The sequence below is a fragment of the Heloderma suspectum genome, chromosome 6, assembly GCF_057233095.1.
Source record: "Heloderma suspectum isolate Gila_16-S chromosome 6, 16-S_ref, whole genome shotgun sequence".
NCBI lineage: Eukaryota > Metazoa > Chordata > Lepidosauria > Squamata > Helodermatidae > Heloderma > Heloderma suspectum.
In genome coordinates, this window is record NC_139463.1 from 73,504,968 (window position 1) to 73,527,220 (window position 22,253).

At 48.4% G+C, this 22,253-nt stretch overlaps 1 long non-coding RNA gene across 1 annotated transcript; it reads left to right on the plus strand.

The window, feature by feature from the left end:
- Positions 1 to 1,122: 1,122 nt before the first annotated feature.
- LOC146341170 (uncharacterized) lies at positions 1,123 to 21,524 on the plus strand. Its single transcript, XR_014784110.1, has 4 exons — positions 1,123 to 1,188; positions 18,136 to 18,319; positions 20,579 to 20,703; positions 20,938 to 21,524. It is a non-coding gene; the product is annotated as an uncharacterized LOC146341170 (long non-coding RNA).
- The last annotated feature ends 729 nt before the right edge of the window (positions 21,525 to 22,253 follow it).

The following is a 22,253-nucleotide window of genomic DNA, read 5'->3' on the forward strand; positions in this document are numbered from 1 at the left end:
CACCCCCATGGTTGTTGTAGTCCAACACATCTGGAGGGCACCAGGTTTGGAAAGGCTGGACTGAATGATCTCTAAAATCCCTTCCAACAGTGTGATTCTGTGCATGGTATCCAACAGTGTCATTCCACCAACTCAAATAGCGCTAGCAGAGCTCCACCGAATCTTTCCTTTGCACAAGCATCTGTGCTTTCCACTTGCAAGACCAGTTGTACAACAGATTATGCAACTGGTTGCACAACGGGTTGTGTGAGTGAAACCTGCAACCGGTTCCACAACAGGTTGCGCAAGCATAATGTGCAATGGGTTGCACAACAGGACTTGTACGAGCGTAATGCGCAACTGGTTGCAGAACTGGACTTGCGCAAGCATAATGCACAACTGGTTGCAGAACTGGACTTGCGCAAGCATAATGCATAACCGGTTGCAGAACTGGACTTATGCGAGCGTAATGCGCAACCGGTTGCAGAACTGGACTTGCACGAGTGTAATGTGCAACCGGTTGCAGAACTGGACAAGTGTAATGCAGGTGTAATGCACAACTGCTTGCAGAACTGTGCACAGGCATAATGCGTGAGCAGTTGCAGAACTGGACTTGTGCAAATGTAATTTTAGCTGGATTCCCCTCTTGCGCATAGTTAGGAACCTCATTGTTGTTTGCACTAGTGGAATGACGCAGTCGTATACTGCCCAGTGTTTCTAGTTGAGCAAAATAGTGAGATTTGGAGTGCACAAAGCAACCCCTGTGGTTGCTGTTAACTTTTCCACACACAGAAATACATATATACATAGAGTTCAGATCATGTCTCCTGCTGTTTCATCTAGTTTGGCCCCAAGTAGGGGTGTACAAAACCTACTTACCCATCCGCTGAAGGGGTCCACGGGGAGGGGGAGGCGATCCATCCGTCCCCCCGGAATCCTCCCTGGCCGACTCCGCTCTGTGGCTGTGATAGGTTACGTAAATATTTACGTAGCCTATCACGGCCAAGAGCAGGGACACAAATGGTGCAGCGGATGCCATTTGCGTCCCTGCTCTTGGCCGTGATAGGCTACGTAAATATTTACGTAGCCTATCACAGCCAAGGGCAGGGAAGCAAATGACGTCCACTATGCTGGATGCCATTTGAGTCCACAGCCCGGCAGCAGATGGCTGCGGAACGAAGATGACAGACTTGGACCAGCTACTGCCAGGTAGGGTCCATCCCGACTGGCCTTTGCAGGGTGGCGGGGGGGGGGGAGCAGTCCGTTCCGTCATTGGAGTCCGTGGTGGATTTCTCCGCCATCCCTATCCCCAAGCACTCCAGGTTTTAGCTGAGCATCACATTGAGAGAAGTGCCTCCCTTCAGAGCAATGTCTTCTATTGATTGCCATGAGGTGGCAGCATTGGAAGCAACAGGGAGCAGGCATGACGAAACCCTTTAAAACAAATGTGTGCCTCCCCAGGCATGCGATGCTTCCCCTCTAGGCCTGTTCACCTGCTCTGTTTGCCATCTTGAGATCCTCGCCATGCAGCAAGAGCAGCAGGGAGGCCTGCCAACAGGTCACTTGACCCAGAAGAGAACTGAGACTGGTGTGCTTTAGTGGACAGAGACATGAACTCGGGGTCCAGGGTCCCTGTTCTGCCTCTCCCCTGAACTCAACACGCTGCCTCAGCCTTAGTTCTCCAGCTGTGATATGGGAATAATTTCTGACCACTTGTTCAGAGACTGGGGGTGGACTGGTTTATTTATTTAAAATAGCTTTGGCCCCTGCCTTTCTAGCATCAGTACGGTGGCCATGTGTCCTACTTTATGGAGGGCAGTCCTGAATTTGAAGGTGTCCTCTATTTGAACCACTGTCCGGTTCAAGTCCAAGTAATCAGAAGGGAGAACAGGGGTCTTGAAGTGTCCCCCGCTCACACACACACACACACACACACAATTTCCTCGGAAAATAACACATTCATCCATGTGAGCTGGGATGAGAGTTCTCCTTTAATGCGAGATCTTGTGCGGTGTATACGAGTTTTTGCACACGTGCAGTATCACAGCACATCTTGGTGGCTGTAGTTTGGAATTGCACAATGGGGCATGAAGTCAAGTGTTGTCAGGTTATGTACCTCCTTCCTGGTTGGTGTGTGTGTGTGTGTGTGTGTGTGTGTGGCCTGCCTGTGTGATGTGATGGTTACTCGCCAACTGCCAGTATACAGAGGAGAGAAGAAGAGCAACCCGCCTCCTCATGGAGCCAGAGGTATGGCAGCAATGAGGAGGAGGGAAGCAGCGGCGGATCATTCAAGGGTTAAACCAACCAACTCAGCGCAAGTTCAGAAATGGCACTGTGTAGAAACAGACTGTGCATGTTCCAAAGTTTGCAGCCAATTCCAGAATTAATAGCGAATTCCTAATGCATCAGTCCAGGCTTGCTACAAAAGTGAGCATAATGAATGGATGGGTTTTCACGAAGGAGCCAACTAATGATGTAATTTGGCAGCATCACTCGTTATAAATACTCCAGACAAACAAGGATCCTTTACCTTAAGGTTTAAAGCAGTGATTGGGAATCTGTGGCCCTCCAGATGTTGTTAGACTCCAACTCCCATCAGCCCCAGCCATGTCCAATGGCCACAGGTTCCCCCACAGTTTAAAGCTTACATAGCTGGGCTTTTTTAGCTTAGAAAAACATATATGACCGAAAGGGAACATGATGGATATATTGAAAAGGATGAGGAAAGCGCTGTATTCTCATCTCTCAAAATACAAACACCCCAGACCATTTACAGAAGAAAACTGTATTATTATTATTATTATTATTTCTATTTCTATATCTCCCCATAGCTGAAGCTCTCTGGGCGGTTTACAAAGGTTAAAAACATTAAATATACAATATGCAAAATTTTAAAAACATTAAAAAAAAAACACAGACAGTATACACAAGACAACATGTATCTAAAAACAACTTTGAGCAATCAGACAAACCATAAAACAAATCCAGGATCAATTAAAACTCATCACATGCTGCCAAATGCCTGGGGAAAAAGAAAAGTCTTGACCTGGCGCCGAAAAGATGATGATGTTGGCACCAGGTGGGCCTCATTGGGGAGATCATTCCATAACTGGGGGGCCACCACTGAGAAAGCCCACTCCCTGGTTGAGACAACCAGGTTTCTTCACCCAGTACATCCTCAGTGTATGGAACTCCCTGCCCCAAGAGATAGTGGCTGTTACTGATATATTGCTTTCAAAGAAGGTTGGAGCTGCAGCCCCATCCACACTCACTTGGGCGCCAGTCCTGTTAGGCTGACGTCAAAGGAAATGTGTATCGCTGTCTCCCCCAGCCTGGTGTCCTCCAGAGTACAACTCTGTACTCAGACTACAACTCCTATCATCCCCAGCCAGCATGGCCACCACATCCGAAGGGTAGCAGGTTGGGGAAAGATGGATGTGTAGGAGTGAGCAGTGCATAAATCCATGGGAAGGGCAGGCCTCATCGGTGGCAGCTGGCCAAGAGAGTCCTGGCTTGGCTAGATGCCTGGGAAAAGGAGCCCAAAACCCAGCCTTCCCAACAGGTGTGTTGGACTACAACTCCCAGCATGCTCATCCCCATGCTCATAACACCCCTATCTTTATAGCTCAAATCCCACCCTGAAACCTTGCTGAAGGTTGGATTGGAAGATACTGTCACCCTGTTTGACCAGGCACATGCAAGGGAGCGGCCACCCAGCACACTGAGATGTTGGAGGGTGCATGAGTGCATGGGCCTTCTCTGCTGTAGCACCCTGGTTGTGGAATGGCTTCCCCTTGGAGGCCTGATTGACACATACATCGGTTTCATTTCGGCGCCAAGTAAAAACATGGCTTTTTACCAAAGCCTTTGAGGGCTAAACACATTCCCTAAAGTAGCAAACTGTCTTAACTGTTTTATTGTTTTAGATTTTAATTGGTATTAGCTTGTTTAATGGTTTAATATGCTTTTAGCTGTTTAAATTATTTATTGTTTTATACTGTTTAAATTTATTTTATCTGTACGCCACCCTGAGATCTTAATGATACAGGGCAGGATACAAATGTTTTAAATAAATGAACAAATGGGTGTGCTGGAGGGAGGTATTTTCCCCCCGAGGTTGGGCCGAAGGTACGAAGTGGGGCTCTGTTAAATATACGTAGGCACCGCCCTTCCCTGCCTGTCCCATCCCCACGACGTCTCTGGTTCCCTGGAGAGCACAACCAACATGATCGATGATCCCAGGGCACTGGAACCACTCGACAGCAGCTGAATAAATAAGGCTCTTGCCTGCTGGGCTGGGCCAGGTGGAATCGAAGGAGTTATGAAAACAGACCAGATGGACTAAGCAGCAGCAGTCCTGCAGGGTGCAGAGGTCTCCATGGTTGCAATCGGAGACTGATTATAGAAAAAGGTACAGTCCTGCCGATGTCGCTTCACTCCAAACTTCTGGACAGCCTAGCCTCCAATTACCATCGCTGAGCATTTATTGATTACTTATTTACTGAGAGCAGGGAAGGGGACCCTCTTTCAGCCCTTGGGCTGAATTCAGTTCCAGAGAAGCTCTCGGGGGCCGCATTCCAGTGGTGGGTGGGGCCAAAGGCAAAGGGCAGGGCATCCCAAAATACCAGCCTCTTGTAGCTTAAAGCTCTCATTGCCAGTAACTAAGCCTTAGGAGAGGCATTGCAACCTTTCAGAATGGCGAAAAACTGCGCAATAGCCAGGAAAGCACCAAACTATTGTGCAGCCAGCAGAACAGGGGTGGCCGTCTGGGGAACCCCTGAGGGCTGGATGGACCCGAGGAGAGTTGGATTGAGGCCCCAGGCCTGAGGTCCCTGACCCCTGAAATAGAGGATGCCTTCAAACAGGGGATTATCCTCTGACAGACCATCAAATAGAGGACTGTTCCCTGTAAAGCAGGACCACCCTTGTATCAATGCCACCACCACCCCGCCCGGCATCTGTGCCAGGATGTTATGTGCTAACTCTGGGCCTGGTCTCAGTAAGCAGAGCGAACAATTATTTATTTATTTATTTATTACATTTATATCCCGCCTTTTTTCCTCCAAGGAACTCAAGGTGGCGTACATAATCCTCCTCCTCCTCCATTTTATCCTCACAACAACAACCCTGTGAGGTGGGTTGGGCTGAGAGTCTGTGACTGGCCCAAAGTCACCCAGTGAGCTTCCATGGCCGAGTGGGGACTAGAACCCAGATCTCCCGACTCCCAGTCCAGCACGCAACCCAGGGGCTTTTCACTTAGGGCAGTGCGTCCTAGGAATGACGTCATCATTTTTAGGTGGGTGCCAACTCCCCCCCCCCTTCCATTAAAAAGGAAAGCCCTGCCTAGAGAGCAAGGTCTGTCTTTAAGTTGCGGGTGTCAGTCAATGAAACCTCAAGCCCTAATTTACAGCGATTCAGAGGAAGAGGGGCTGGCTGCCGTCGCCACGGCTCTGACGGCTGCCAAGAGCAGGCTCCAGCCAGGAAAATGTCAACCATCTGGAATCCGACAGGAAAGATGGGCCGTGGAGATTGGGGGGGGGGGCACGGGAAGCAGTTGGGATCCAGGCTGGGTGAAGGTGAAGGCAGGCCTCCTGTTGCACTTTTGGGAGCCAGCTCGCGTCTGCCGAGGGCCAGCCGAGGAGCGGTGCATGCTTTCTCCATCACATTCGCGTAGTGAAAGGCCTTCGCCTGGACTGCACGGGCTTGTGATGTGCGGTGCCTGATCATCCCAGTCTTGAAGGAGCTGTCAGCATGGCCAGCCGCTGGACACCGTCATGCTCCAGCACCTGAGACAGACCACCAAATTTGGGATCACAGAGGAATCCAGCTCACGCGCACACCACTGAGTTTGCGCCAGGGCGAGGAGTCCACTTCCTCCCTTCCTCCCCGCTTTGCCGCATGCCCTGGCAGCATTTGGCCTTGCTGACTTCCTTCAATCACGTGGGGTTACTGCTGCACATGTTTAAAAACTCTCCAGGGAAGAGCAACATGTTGCACCTTACTTTTCTAGGGAAAAACAGAGCTCGGCCTACCTTTCCATGCCAGGCTTTTGACGACGTGAGCCAAGCTCCTCCGCCCCCCACCACACACACACACCCCGTGATGACTTTGATACGTTTGGCAGTGATGGAGTGCTATGGTCGGCTGTTCCAAGCACCTGGAATGTGAGTCATGCCCACCCAGCCGCCTGGGTCCATGCTGACAGCTGAGACAGCTTGGCCTAGGTCGGAGCTGGTTTAGGATTTCAGGTAATAGGACTGACTTGCAAAAGCCACCTTGGGTCCGCGGGGGTCTGCTGGGGGGGGGAGGCGATCCGTCCCCACCCCACCCCCCGGAATCCTCTCCTGCCCCTGCCGGCTCCACTCTGTGGCGAGTCTGCGGAGCTGCCAGCCCGCTCTGGCTGCTAGCGGACTTCCGGCCGCTGGGACGCAAATGGCGTCTGCATAGCGGACGCCATTTGCATCCATGTTCTTCAAGTAATAGGCTATGTAAATCTTTAAGTAGCCGATTACTGCAAAGAATAGGGACGCAAATGGCGTCCACTATGCGGACGCCATTTGCGTCCCAGCGGCCGGAAGTCCGCCAGCAGAACCCCCCCCCCCCGGTCTGTGGAAAAATTGTCTTCCACGAGACCGGTCCCTGGTGCCAAAATGGTTGGGGACCGCTGCCCTAATGCCCTGAGCTGGCAGCTCGGTTTCTCCAAGGTTTGTTTTGGAAGGGACGGGAGCGACGCTTCAGCCCAACCATCTTGATGTTTCTTGAGCTGCTTGCCTTCGTTCCAAACAGCACCATATAACATGGGCAGGAGAGCTAGCGCCCTCTGGGCGTTGTGGACTACAACCCCCATCAGCCCCAGCTGGCCAGGCCCATTGGTGGGGATGATGGGGGTTGTAGTCCAGGATACCCCTATCTATAAACAGCGACAGGGGGTCCCATTTTACTGGACAAATAATTAAAGACGTTTGCAAAGCATTACGTATTCAACAATACACCTGGAGGGTGTCGGGTGGCCTACACCTGCTGAACAACGAAAGCCCTGCCAAGGCGACACTGCCCAGACCAAAGGCAAAAATAGAACATCAGGTTTCAAAGTGGGAGGGAAGAGCTAGCCAATCTCAGATCAGGGAGTAAGGTGGCTCTTAGGTATCGCCAAAAAAGAGGAATTGCATTTTTTTTAAAAAAAATTAAGGACAAAAAGAGAGCGCCAATTTGCAGTACATTTGCATATGCAAATGTTTCAATGCAAATTAAGGAATAATTCAGAAATGATAACTATCACTTTAATAGAAAGACAATTCATCTCATCACAGGTGCTCACTGTTGATGGGCAACTTCAAGGCCCATGCTGTTCTTCCTTTATTTTTAAGCCAGACTTTTTAAGCCCATCTAACAGAAGACACCTTCAAACAGAGGGCTGTCCTCTGTAAAATAGGACACCTGGCCTCCCTATGAAGGAAGGGACAAGAGCTCAGTGGAGGAGGGTGGGCTTTGCCTGCGGGAGGTTCCAGGTTCGATCCTGGCACCTCCAGCAGAAGAAGGAGCGGGTAGCAGGTCATATGAAAGCCCCTGAATGAGACCCTGGCGGACCACTCCCCATCAGAGCAGATCAGCCTTCCAACCTGGTGCCCCCCAGATGTTTTGAACTACAACCCCCAGGATTCCTGAACATCGGCCTTTCTGGCTGGGGCTGATGGGAGTTGAAGTCCACAATATCTGGAGGGCACCAGGTTGGGGAAGGCTGGAGTAGATAATACTGGGCTGAAGACTCCAAAGTCAGTGGGGCAATTAATCTGCTCCGGGTTTCAGTCAGAACCAGTCAAAACTCTAAAGGAGCTATCCCGCACCTTTAGAGTTCTGATTGGTTCTGACTGAAATCTGGAGCAGATTAACCACCCCACTGACATCAGAGCCACCAGCCCTCCCCTGACTGGGCTACATGGTCAAATAGTCTGACCAGGCCTAAAGTAGCTTCCTATGTTCCTATGAGTTCTGTCATGCTGAACAGACAGATATTCTGGAATGACATCTTCTTTCTTCTGGCCTTATTACCTGAGAAGAAAACAAGCTAATTTTGCTCCCTAGGAGTTTGCCTGATGAACTGACCCAGGCCGAGAAAGCGGTTCTCTCTTGCCAAGGTCCTGGTTTTACTCTGTGTCCAAAGCCAATGTTATAAACTTGGCATTGTTTTCCAAGAGCTGCATTACATCCTTTCTCACCTCCCTGGCATGTGTAAGAGATGGCAAAGCAACAAAAACACCCGTGAACATCTGGAGAAGTAGCCACCTTAGAGTCCAGGGTCTCTATCCAACCGATGTAGTTTCCCAGAGTATCCCCCATACTTCCTCCCTTCCATCTTCTATTTCTTTGTGTGACTAGTAGAGATTAGAACTTCCCATAACCTTATTTTAGTCCCTTTTTAACACAGGCAATTGTGAAGTCTTAATAGAGCGCCTCTGAACTACAGCTGAAGCAAAACATCCACACACATTCAAGACTTGGCAACATTGCAGAATTCGTCTTGTTTTCATTTTGAAATGTTTTACACTTGCTCTTGAAATTCAGAGTTTTGAGGGATGACTTTAAAAAAAAAAACCCTTAACCTTTCACAACTGTTAAGGAAATAACATGCTGTATCCACTTGCAAATCTCACTGGCTTGGATCCAGATTTAGCTATACTTAGAACAGACCCATTGAAACCAGTGGGACTTAAGTAATTCATGTCTAAATTAAATCCCTTCGTTTCTATTCTATGTGTCTATTCTAAGTGTGGCTAAATCTGGGCCCAACCCAATATGTTTACACCTTGTTTTCCTAAGGGCGCAATCCTATGCAGGTTTAGACAGAAAAAAGTCCTACAACTCCCAGCATTCACCAGGTGGCTGGGGACTTTTTTCTGTGTAAACTTGCATAGGATTGCGCCCTAAAGCTTCTAAATCCAAGAGCATACATGATTGAAACAGGAGAGCACACATTTTAATTTAAATCCAAGAGCATCCATAATTGAAATAGGAGCAAATAAATGTTAATTTTGCAAGCAAATTCAATAGGAGGTGGGTTGATGACATCAGTGGGAATGACTATGCCCACTGATGTCATCTGGTGAGGGGCAATTCGCTCCCCTTCTTAAAATAGGGTACCCTTTTATGAATCACCAAAAAAAAAAAAAAAAAAGAAATGCAACACCAAAAATGGGGACAAATAATGACACAGATATGCATATGATTTGCATATACTAATTCATATGTACAGGTGCAAACTGAGTAGGGATTCCCCCCCACCATAAAGCACTTATTTCTACATAAATTGCAGCCATAAAGTACTTACCTTTACATAAATTGTGGCCATAAGTGCTTTATGGCTGCAATTTACATAGAAATAAGGGCTTTATGGCAGCCGACCAGACCTGGGCAGTTTTTCCACAACAACGGAAGGAGAAGCTAATGGAGGAGTACCAGATTTTTTTTAAGGAATCAGCTTTGCTGTGAGCTGGGCTCCACAAGCAGATTCTCTGGACCAGTAAAAATCACTTCACAGAGCATACTTCCTGGTGGGGCTGGGGGTTGGAGTGAACGTCATCTGACTGGCAGGGGCTGCTCAACCAATAAGAGAGGCTTCCCCCCTCTCCCCTTTCCCCTGAAAGTCCAGATGCACCTGCATTTCAGGAGCAAGCCTCATTGAGCTCAGTGGGAGTTACTTCTGAGTAGACACACATATGCTTGTGCTAGGAAAGGGCGAGGAGAACATAAAGATGGAAACCAGCCCACATTTTAACCCGTAGCATCTCTATAACGAAGGGTTGGAGTAGTTTCTTCCTAAGGCAATAAACCAAACAAAGGAGAATTGGAGCCTTGAGATCATGCTGTGCCATGTCAGTTGAGGGGGATCTCTGTAATTTCTGTGGGCATTCAGAGGGCAAGCCTCATTCAGCACAATGGGAGGAAACACCCCGTGTTCGAGGTCACGGTGAAAGGCACACCCCTGGGCAAGGCTGGCATACCTAGGGATGTGCGAAAGTCACTTACCTTTTCGAGGGGGTGATTCGCGGTGGGGGCGAGATGCTCCGCACCTCCCCCTGAAATCCTAACCCAGCCAGCTCCGCTCCACAGGAACTCCGCGGAGCTGCCAGCTGGGTGCATTCGCAGGTGTATGGAGCCTGTGGACGCAAATGGCGGCTATGGTGGCCGCCATTTGCGTTCCTATTTTTTTGCCGTGATAGGCTACATAAATATTTACGTAGCCTATCACAGCAAAAAAACAGGGGCGCAAATGGCGGTGGCTATGGCAGCCGCCATTTGCATTCCCTTTTTTTCCCATGATAGGCTACGTAATATTTATGTAGCCTCTCACGGCCTCCGCAGGGACGCAAATGGCATAGCCTATCACGGCAAATATGGGGAAGCAAATGGCGGCTGCAGACAGAGACGCCATTCACAAAGCAGCGCAAACGACACCAGGTAAGTGCTCCGTTTCGCGTGCTTTTTGCGGGGTGGTGGGGCGGGGGGGCTTCGTTCCACCACGGATTTCAGGGAGCCAAATGCACTGGCATTCGGCCTCACTGAGATCCATGGTGGAATCCTCTGACATCCCTAAGCATACCTGAGGTCAATGCAGGGGTTGGGGCATACCAGAACTATCCCAGGGAGAACCCAACATAAGGAAAACAATCGGACTTTAAGCAGTCTCGGGAAATCCGTTTTTTCCCTGATTAGCTCCAGGGTGGCTGCTGGATGGCCACGACGTCATCTATCCCTAACGACCTCAACATGCATCCAGCTTGGAGTAAATCGCTGGTGGAAACACCCCCCAGCACCCAGACTGGAGTGAACCAAAGTCATCAGTTTCATCCAAGAATGCCTGCAGCTGGATTGCCACCACCCTTTCAATCACCTTGCTCAGAAATGGGGCATTTATTTGTGACCGGACAATAGTTCATATAAATCTCTGGATCCAGGGAAGTTTTTTTCAGGAGTGGCTGCACCACTGCCCCTTCCATAGCTACAGGAACCAGTCCATCACACAATGATGTATTCACCACTCCCAATTCATCTGGCCAATCTCCCATGGCTAGTTTGAAGAAGCCATGATGGTCAAGGGTCGAGAGAGCATGTAACTGGTCATACAGATGCAAGCACCTTCTCCACACCCTCAGGCTTTAAAACTGAAACGGATCCCACAAAACAGGGCAAGACAATGCATTGGAGACCTCAACAGACACTATATCAATAGAAGCATTCAAGTCAGCATGAAGGTGGGCGATTTTGTCTTTGAAGTGTTTTGCAAACTCATCACAGCGAAAGCTCAGCTGGATGGCTACTCGGGATGCGATGGAAGCGGCAAAGTAAGCCCACCACCTTCACAGTCATACAGTAGGCACGATTATGCCTTCCAGCTGAAATCCCAAGGACATGAAACAGAGCTTAATGGCATTTGTCACTTGTGTATAATCAGTATAAATGCATACCAAACAGACCTGTCTGGCTATAAAGACAAAGTAGGCAGCCAGAAATGGCCAGCTGTCCTCTTTTAGGATGGCCAGGTGCCCTACTTCACAGAGGATGCCCGGCAGACACCCTCTGTTGTGGAAAGCTCCGAGAGGACAGTCCTCTACTGGAAGGTGTCCTCTGTTTGATGGGCTGTCCAGTCTAAGCCTGGTTTAAAGATAAAGAACTGTAACAAGGGAGAGACAGGGGCCTTGAAGTTGCCCATCAACACTTAGATGGCAGACTAAGCAGGCACACAGGTCACCTACTCAGTATTTCTATTTAAATCATAGCAATTATTTCTAGATTTGCACTTACACATATTGTCAGGGTTCCCCTTATGACCTGGACCATAAGAGCAACTCCTTAAGCATCTCTTGCCTCCTTAAGGGTCCCACCTTCGTTCTTTTCCCTTCCCTTTCCAGTACCGTGGGGTTTAGGCTGTAGACGTGAGTGACTGACACTCTGGACACAGGGTTTAACCACAACAGTTTACTGATCAATTAAAACAAGCAATCACAACGAAAGGTATTTACACAATCGAGCTCAGTGATACAAAAGGCAGTGAGAAAATAAAATTTGCAAAAACACAAGTCCCTCTACCCTAGGCGCACTTAGACTTCTTCAGGGTGCTTCTTCCTGCTCCCTCTTCAGGTTCTGGTCTCCCCCCCACCCCCAACTCTGCTCTTACTGACTCTCTCACTCTCTTTATATACCCTCCTCCCTCAAAACTGAAAGTACTGCTTTAAACATGAAGAAATGAAACTTAACTGGGGAAATGGAACTACCCCTCTCAGGGATACCCCCTCCCAACACAAACTCCAGGCCTGATGGTTTTTCCCTTTGCCTCTGTAGGCAAAGCGAAAACACACATATACAACTGCATATGCAAATGTTATGCAAATTGGTATCCTCTTTTGTCCTCTTTTTTGGTGATGTGTTTCCTCTTTTTTGGCAATTAAGTGGCCATGCTACAACGTCAGGAGCTTAAATGAGAGGAGTAACTAAATTAGCTAAAGGACACCAAGCAAGGCAAGCCTCCAGTTTTTCAAAAGAAGCCCAGATTATTATGCCTGGACATGGGCTGCTGAGAGAGAGAGAGAGAGAGAGAGAGAGAGAGTTAGCTGGGGGAGGGAGGAGGGAAGAGGCCCCAACCTGACTCAAGGCTGCTTAAAGAAGAAAAAAATTCTTCTTTAGAGAAATTAAGACAGCGTGTCCCTGTGTGGGGAAAAGAAACCATGTGGCTTATCCTGCACCTGCCTGCATTCGGCCTTGCAATGGATACCCTGAACAGCTTCACCGTGCTTCAGACATCCCACCCGCAAACCAGCTGTCCGGCAGCAGGGAAGCGGGAGAGGGGATGCCTTCCCAGAATCCCTGGCAAGTTTGAGTCAGACAGAAGCCCCTCCACTGGTGGGGAACTGTGAAAACCAAGGACGAGAAAGGAATTTCCTGTCTCTTCCACAGGGCTACAGGGATCTCAGCCTGTGCTGCCTGGATCATGAAGGAAAATGTCTAATATTTCTCAGGAGGGTCTTATCTTCCCCCTCCAACCATCAACTGTGGTGCGCACAGCAAAACATTATTCCCAGTATGGTTTAGTGGTTGAGGCAATATCGTATTAGTGCAGGGGCAGGCAGGGGTGAAAGGGACGGAAAGCTCAGAGGGGCTGTCCCTGTGCAGCATATTTTTAAGGGTAGCGGAACATTCCATCACTTGCAAAGATGGGCAAGATCTTCCAGCCGCCTCCCCGCCCCAAGGTATCAGATTTAAAACAGGGGCATTCACAGGTCTCCAATGAGCTCATTCTGCTGAAACCGGGCCGCGCAAAGCATGTGCTACCTGTGCACAAGCAAGGGGATGTTTTGTTTCGTACAAAAACTGGGCCCGCTCACACACAGCAGAGGTGGGCAGTTGAGAGTTTTTCTACATGAAGCTCTTAATCCGCTGTATCTATGAGGCTCTGTATTAGCTGTTTCATTGCAGAATTGAGAACCGAGCTCTGCACAAAGAGCTTTCCTTTCCTGCTACATAACCTCTAGGTGGCGCTGTGATATAGAGAAATATCATAATGACACAATTAGAAACCACCTTTTCTTTCACTTTCAGAAATAATACCCCATTTTCCCTGTTCTAAAAACCCCTGGGAAAGTGCTCTTAAAAAACAGAAGCGAAACTTGAGAATCACGACTTTGTCTAAAAAAGCCATAAACAACCGTGAGTAAGGAATCACGAGCACACAATAAATGCCTCATGTAGAAAAGCTCTGAGTCTGCATGCAGGTGCACACTGGTTCTGTGACAAACACCCCCTCTTTATGGGCAGCCAACCCTTCCCTAACATAGCCATAACAGAGTCCATGTTTTATGGGCAGAGGTCCCAGGTCCAGTCCCCAGCCCATCCCTTTGTATCAGTGTAGGCAACCCAGTGCCCTCCCTCCAGATGTTTTGGGTGGCTCCCATAGTCTCTGTTCATTGGCCATGCTGGCTGAGGTTAATGGGAGTTGTATAGTATACTCTCTTTATCAGAAAAAGTGGTATATAATTAAAGTAGTACTAATATTTTTTCAGCCCTTGGATTTTATTGTAGATATTGAGTTGGATCCAGAAGTTAAGCTGCAATCTTATGCCAATTTACACATGGGGGTAAGCCCCACTGAACTCAATGGATTGAGTAGACACAGATGGATAGGACTGTGTTGTTAGTTCTCAATGAAATCAATGGGATTTGTTAAGTTATGATTAACTTTTCACCTTCATTTCAGTGGGACGCATGTGCAGCTAACAACGCAATTCTATTCATGGCTGCTCAAATGTAAGTCCCACTGAGTTCAGTGGGGCTTACTCCTAGGTAAGTGAGTACAGGATTGTAGCCTCACTTAGTCTGAACTGGATTCAACCCATTGTTTGATAAAGCCAAGTAGCTCGTGGGTGAGGAATTGCCTGTCATTTGGGAGTGTGGTGTCATTGATACCCTAATGGGCAGTAATAGGACTCACAGCCATTAAGGCTCTCAGGGTAGCTCTGCAATCTTGGGGTGCTCCGGGAGTCAGTTTTGTTGTTTAAAACACAGGTGGCAACTCAGCCACATCAGGTGATGAGTTACATCAGATACACCAGCTGTGTTCTTGCCAGGAAACAATGGATCTCACTGTTGTCACCTCCGGGATCAATTACTGTACATTAGAACATAAGAAGAGCCCCGCTGGATGAGGCCGAAGGTCTTTCTAGCCTAGCATCCTGTTTCCGACAGTGGTCAACCAGCTGCCAAGAAGCCCACAAGCAGGACATGATGTTGTAATGCATTCCATGTGGGACCAATCTTGAAGACACATCAGAAAGTTCAGTTGGTGCCAAATACCACAACCTACCCTCTAACAGGTGCGGGGAAGTGGGAACACATACAGCTGGTGTGGTGGCAGCCACATCAGCTTCTGGTTAGTTTCTGGGCCAACCCAAGGTGTTGGTTTGATTCTTTACAGCTCTGCGTATATGGCTAGCATCAAGAGTAGGCACAGCCGGGCCCCTGCCGAAGGCTCGCATAGCACAGGCCACTGACAAGGCCCCCTGGACTTGCTCCTCCTCTTCACATTGCAACCTGCTTGGTCTCGCTCGGGCTCAGACAACGGTGGTGGTGAGAAGGAGGAGCAGTAGGCAGGGCCAGCCCTACTATTAGGCATAGTGAGGCGGTCGCCTCAGGCAGCAAATACTGGGACACGGTAGCAAGGTGACGGAGGAGAGAATTGTGTGCCATGTGGCCTTTCCTATGCCCCCTAAGTTAGTGTGCTGCCTTCAGGTGTGGCGGAGGATGCTGTCCCATCCATCAGTGTTGAACAAAAATGTTCAGTCTTGAAGAAAGGCTTTTCTACGTGGAATGGGAGGGGTCACCATCTCGTTCTTCACCTCAGGCAGCAAAATATCTTGGGCTAGCCCTGGCAGCAGGTGCCACGGCCTCCTTGCTCACTGGCTCTTTGCCTGTCAAGCGAGCAAGTGGTAGCAATGCTGAGGAAGAGGAGAAGGATCAACAGCAGCTGGTGACAATGGTGGTGAGAAAGTAGACTCACCGAGGGAAGGGCCCCATTGAGGGTGTCTTGCCCAAGGGCCCTCAGAAATCTGGAGCCAGCATTGTCTACATAGACTGAAACCTGTGTATCTCTGAGAAACACCTCTCCCAACAGGGCTGGATCAAGGCCGTGATGGGCCATGGGGTTCGCAGTCTGTGGTGGGGCCCCTACTCTGCCCCCAATACTGAACTCACGTTGGCTAACTTTGCATACAATTGAGCTGTTAAAGAGATAAGGCACTGAGAGTAGGAGGAAGGAGGGATACCACAGACAGGCTAACTCCCAAGTTCCTCAAATATTGAATAATCAACATCACTGAATGCGAATCTGCAACAGGTTTTTCAGTTTCCAATCCAATTCTGGAGAACAGTGGGCTGGATGACTATCTGAAATCCCATTGATTTCAATGGGTCTTCTCCAAGTATGACTAAATCAGGATCCAGCCCATTAGTAGTAGGCACTCTGGACAGCTCAGTCCTATGTATGTTAACTCAGAAGCAAATGCCACTGATTTCAGCTGGGGTTATTCCCAGGTAAGTGGTGCATAGGATTGCAGCCTGAATTATACATTCAGAGACAGTGCAATTCCACACATGTTTACTCAGAAGTAAGTCCCACTGTGTTCAATGGGGCTTCTTCCCTAGCATGTCTAGAACTGAAAACTCTATCTTCTTAACCAGCTGCTTATATTTTGATGAAATACATGGGTGGTTTTGTTGAAAAATATATTTCCTTAGTTTAAAAAAAAAAAAAGACTTGCCTCTGCCTCAAATCCTAGACACAGGAATATATATATATGTGTATATATATATATAATGAACTACAAGTGTCAAGAGAGTACAGGTGTCTGACATCAAAATGCGCATAAGCCCACAATTTCACCAAACAAATCAAGCCCATATAACTATGTCGTTTGATACCTCAGTGGAGTGGCACCATCTGAGCAGGACTTCTGGGCCCCACTCAGCAGAAGGACAAGGAGGGCCCCAAACGCAACATGGCTGGCTTACCGCATGTTGAAGCAAGTGAAGCAATAGACATCACCAACTAAAGAGAAGGCTCCCATGAGACCATGAAGTCCAGAGTTTAAAACGACCTAACTGCACCACTACCTCAATTACAGATCAGCAGCACAAATGTGACATAAGTAAATAAAGTGGATTTGTCCATACCACATGCGAAAGTTTATAATGCAGGCAGAATTCAAAAGAACCAAGGCCGTCCCTACCATTAGGCAGAATGGGGCAGCTGCTTCAGGCAGCAGAAGCTGAGGGGCAGGCAGCAGTGGCAAGGTGTTGGAAGACAGAGCCAGGGGTGCCTTGCAGCCTACCTTGGACCCCCTAAGGTAGTCTGTTGCCCTCGCGGGTGGTCGAAGACACTGTCCCTTTGCCAGTGGTAAAGTCAGATTTAGCTACCAGTCTGGTCAGCTTCTGTATCTGGAATGGGGAGAGGCGACATTTTGTCTTTTGCCTCAGGCAGCAAATACCGAAATGTTTTTTTAAAAAACATCTCTCTGAGGAGGGAAGGAAGAGGGCTGATGTCATGATAGATAAGTGTATAATAGATGGGGCACAAATGGTCTTTGTGGTAGTCATCCCTTTTCAATCGTAGCAACCGCTTCCGCTTTTTCAAGTGAAGAACTAATATTTGCCCTGGACTTCGAGCCGCGTGTGCTTTGAGAGGATCAGTTCTCCCCAGAAATATGTGGGCACCTGTTGCACATTAACCTTTGCCCTCCTTAACTAAACATTAGCCTTTGACAGTCATACGACAAGACAGATTCGTATCTAGGGGGAGAGGGGGTGAATGGGCAGTTTCGTCTTTCCAGTGGCATCAAGTGAAACTGTGATTGCTAAAATGAACTCTCACTGGCGAAGTCTAACTTTGCACCTATACATGTAGATCAGCACATGCAATTTTTTTAACGCAAATCTCCCTCCTCTTTTGTCCTCTTGTTTATTTATTTTTGCGATGTCTTGCCTCCTTTTTGGCCATGCATATACGTGAGCATCCAAATTGTTCCTGTTAAGACACTTCCCCTGTTTTGCCCCTATTTTTGCCTTATTAAAATGTTGTTGGTGTATGCACAAGCACACCAAAGTTCTGCAGGCTACACATTATGATACATTTATTTATTTGTTACATTTATATCCCACCTTCTCCTTCAAGGAGCCCAAGGCGACATACAAGATCCTCCCCCTCTCCGTTTTATCCTCACAACAACCCTGTGAGGTAGGCCAGGCTGAGAGTCAGTGAATGGCCCAATATCACCCAGTGAGCTTCATGGCCCAGTGGAGATTTGAACCTGGATCTCCCGAGTCCCAGTCCAACCCTCTAAACCTAACCCCCCCACTGGATCTCTAATACACCTTTAAGGTACATTTACACTAGATGTTTTGTATACTGCAAACAGCCAATTTGGAGGCAAATAGCTGCAGGAGTGGCAGTTTTTGCAGGAAACCAGTGGGGAACCCCAACCGGATTAGAAGCATACTGCAGACCAGGGACCTATGGCTGCTTTTTCTTCAAAATAAGGGCAGCCACCTTAATCGGGCTTTTAAAAAAGCGTGTTTATCATAACCTGTGGTTTTGCTCTCATTTCCTTTCTACAGGTGTTTAGAAGTTGAATTGGTGTCAGGCCTGAACTGTAGGAACTAGGAACCAAGAGCCAGGATTTGTGCCAGGGAGTCAGAGCGATGGGATGAAGGGTGCTTCCTGACAGAGGGCTCCTAGCACTACTGATCAAAAGGCACTGTGCAGCGATTCCATCTTTTCCTCCTTAACAGATTGTTTCTGGTAAGAAAAAGGAGGGAAGAAGTGTCAGGAAAACTCAGGAGAGATACAAATGGAAGTCATTGTCTAGACCCCTGTAAAATCCTAGAAGCATCCAAGCCAGGAGTCACCACAAAAGCCAAACAAGCCAGGATCACCACTGTTGCCCAGTCAACATGCTGGCCCAAACAGGAAGGCTTTTATACCTCTTCCAGTCTAGGGCTGGATCTACACTTACCACCTTTTTTCGCTTCCAATGAGGTTTCACTGCCCGCCTTTCACACTACACAGTAGCCACCTCGGATTGGAACCGGAATTTCCCACTTCTGTGCTCCCGCTTTCAATACCCTAATATCCCAGTATTTCCTCTTAATGTGCTCTGATTTTCTGCCTTTGCTACGATATCCAATCGTAGTTCCCTCCCCCGCCTGTCCATATGCGGCGGTGTCTGTATTTCCCTCCTGTCCAATCACAGCTCCCGACGGCCCCATGTCTTCTTCCGGCTACGGATCGCATAGCTTCCTCAGCAGCCCCCATTTCCTCAGCAACAAGCAAAGGGCTGGATGTGCGTGCGCTTGTCTGATCTCGGAAGCTAAGTGGGGTCGGTCCCAGTCAGTGCTTGGATGGGAGACCGCCTGGGAATCAGACTTCCTACACTGAGCAGGGGGTTGTTCTATCCCTTCAGGTTTCACAACTTCGAAGCTTCGAAGATCATGCCTCAATTAGAAAAAAAAAAACATCACAGAGAAGCCCCGATTCTGCGAGGATAATGCCTTAATTTAAAAAAAACCATCCAGAGCGGGGGATAGGAGGGGGTAAAACTTAGTCTCATTTGAACGGATACAACAACCCCCTGCTCAGTGCAGGAAGCCTGATTCCCAGGCGGTCGCCCATCTAGGGATGGCGGAGAATTTCTCCACGAATCTCCGGGAGGCCGAATGCCAACGCATTCGGACCCCCGAAATTGGTGGTGAAATTCTTCGCAGGCCCCCCGCTCCCCCCCCCGGGATGGGACTTACCTCGTGCGAATGTCCCTCTTGGCGGCGGGTCCCGGCGGCAGTTCAGCGGCAGTTCGGTGGGGGCGGCAGCAGCGGCCGGTCTTCTGACCAGCTGCCGCCACCACCATTGCAAAATAAAAAAGTAAAGTAAAAAAAAAACCACACACCCGTGATAGGCTACGTGGCGATTTACATAGCCTATCACAGCTGACTTTGGAAATCTAGCCGTGATAGGCGACGTAAATCGTTACGTAGCCTATCACGGATGTGTTTTTTTTTTTTACTTTACTTTTTTTTTTTCGCTGCCGGGTAGAATTTGGCGGCAAGGGATGGGGGCCTCCCCCCCGGCATGAATTTCGGCCGGGCGAGGCGGGGCGCCTCCCCCCCTTCGCCTGAACTTCGGGGGGAGAAGCGAAGCGCCTCCCCCCCACCGCGAAGCAAGCTGCGGGACAAGGTAAGTCCCTTTCGTCCATCCCTACGCCCATCCAACTACTGACCGGGGCTGACCCCACTTAGCATCCGTGATCAGACAAGCACACGCAGGAAAACAGCACAGCACTCGAGTGTGAACCAAGTTTGCGCATTCGATGAAGCACTGCAACGGGGAAAATGGGTGAGTGTGAATAATCACGTTTTAACACGAGAGCGTTTAACCCGATGGGACATCGAATTCATTGCAATGGTGGGCGCAATGTAGATCGGCCCTAGGAGGGCCCAATGGGCAGCCTTGGTGGGCGGGGCTACTCAAGAGCCCGAGAACACTTCACTGTCCAGGAAGATGCCCTGAACTGCACTTCTGGTAGCTCACCACATAGGGCAACTGCACAGATTGCTGGCGATTCCTGGTTCTTTTGTCCTGGTAACTCCTAACAGTACCAGAGCTGAGACTGGATGCATCTTGTGTCTAGTGCAGAAGCTCATTCCCCAGGTGTTCACGCCCCCTTTTCCTGGCCCCTGGCCCCTTTCCCCCAGCCACCAATAAGTTTGTTGATGTCCTCGCTTTCGTGCAGTTCTTCACTCCCTCAATTCCAAAAGGCAGAAATACCTCTTCTATGTTTGCAGTAAGAGCTTTAAGCTAAAACACGCTGGCATTTTTGGCTCCACCCAGTTTGCCTTCCGCCCTGTCCACCACTGGAATGTGGCCCCCGAGAGTGTCTCTGTAATGGAATCTGGCCCTCATGTTGAAAGAGGTTTAGTACCCCTAGTCTAGTGCAAAGGCATGAAAACATGACAAAGTTTTCTTTCTACCATCTTCTCCCCACCCCCTTTCTGCCTATTTGGATAGTAAATATTGCTGTGAATGTGTTGGAGTTGCAACTTTTCTATAGTAACCCACTCCACTGCACAATGGAGGACCCTGAGATCATCTTCAAGTGGCCTTCTCCAGGAGTTCCTGCCAAAGGAAGTGAGGTGGGTGGCTATCAGGAAAAGGGCCTTTTCTGCTGTAGCACCCCAGCAGTGCAATGAGCTCCCTAGAGAGGTTTGCCTGGTGCCTATGTTGTGCTCTTTCTGATGCCAGGTAAAGACCTTTTTATTTTCCCAGCATTTTAGTGGGGGGGGGGAGTGGAGGGGAGACTAGAAGGAGAAGCTGCTTTATCTGGGCTACCTTCAGGTGTGTTTTTGCCTTGCCCCGCCCACCTACAGACTGTACATCTGACTGGAGCTCCCCAGAGGTTTCTTGTGGAGAGGACTAGAAGGAGAAGCTGCTTCACCTGGGCTGCCTTGAGGTGTGTGCTTGTCATGCTCCACCCACCTCCAGGCTATATATATGGCTAGAGCGCCTTTCTTAGCTGGAAGATCAAGGCCAGTGAGGGAAGCTGAAGAATTCATTGGACTTGGATATACCACTGGGGGGATTATCTGGTCTAGGTTCAACACTGTTATTGTGCTTTTAGTTTGCAATAGTTTGTATTGCTTTTATCCCCTCTCTTAGCAAAGGGTATTCTATTTTAACTTTAGCTTTTTAAAAACCTGTTTTTAAGTTTTCTGTTGCATTTTAGTGTTCTAGTCTTTTATCTTTGCTGTTTTAAATCTGTTACTGTACTTTAAATTACTGCATTGCTGCTAGTTTTTATTCTGGTTGTATTTTTTATATTGTAGTTTTAAGCTTTTGTATTTTATGTTGTTTTTATGCTGTACTTTGTGGTTTTAATTTCTGTGAACAGCCCAGACAGCTTCGGCTACTGGGAGATATAGAAATGTAATTAATTAATTAAACATTCTGAAGTTTAATAGAAAGGAATCACGGGTTACTAATTCACCCAGTTGCATCTTCAGAAGCCGGTGAAGGACAGGCTATGGCTGAGCAGAAAAGCCTTATATGATGTGTAGGGAGAGGGGTGGCATTGATCCATGGCACCAGAATAGATGTTACAAATATGTCCCTATTTTTTAGTTTCAAAAGAACTCAAAAAACATTTGCAGCCTATGCAGATCTAGTTTGCTGACCAAAGCCATCCAGATTGTGCTTTAGAAAAGAAAGAAAAAAAAACTCAGTGAATGCTGCTTTAATGGACAATCCAGAAGACAAGCACAGAGAAGAGAGCAAGTCAAGAAAATTATCGGATCATACTTCCCCCGTGGCCTCCTGCCTTGAGGTGGAAATGGAGCTGAAATCATTATTTTTCCGAAACAAGAGGTGGCATTGCGTCTCCCCTTCTTTGAATCGCTTGCCAAGTGGAGGTCGTACATTGCTTTTCTCAACCTCAGGATGTTCAACCACTGTTGAACAATTTCGTGAGACGGAGCGGGTTTGAGGTTGCATTGCAAAAACATTGCCTAATTTCCTCCCCCCCCCACCCCCTCCCTTCCTGGAACAGCTTTGAGTACCAGACCCAGATCCACCATTGCTCAAAAGAAGTATTGTCTGCCTCGGCATACTCTGGCATCCATTACTGTTTGGGGGAAAGGAAACCAGGAGGAAGAAGTAATTTAATGTTGTGTCATATGATTGTAGTTCA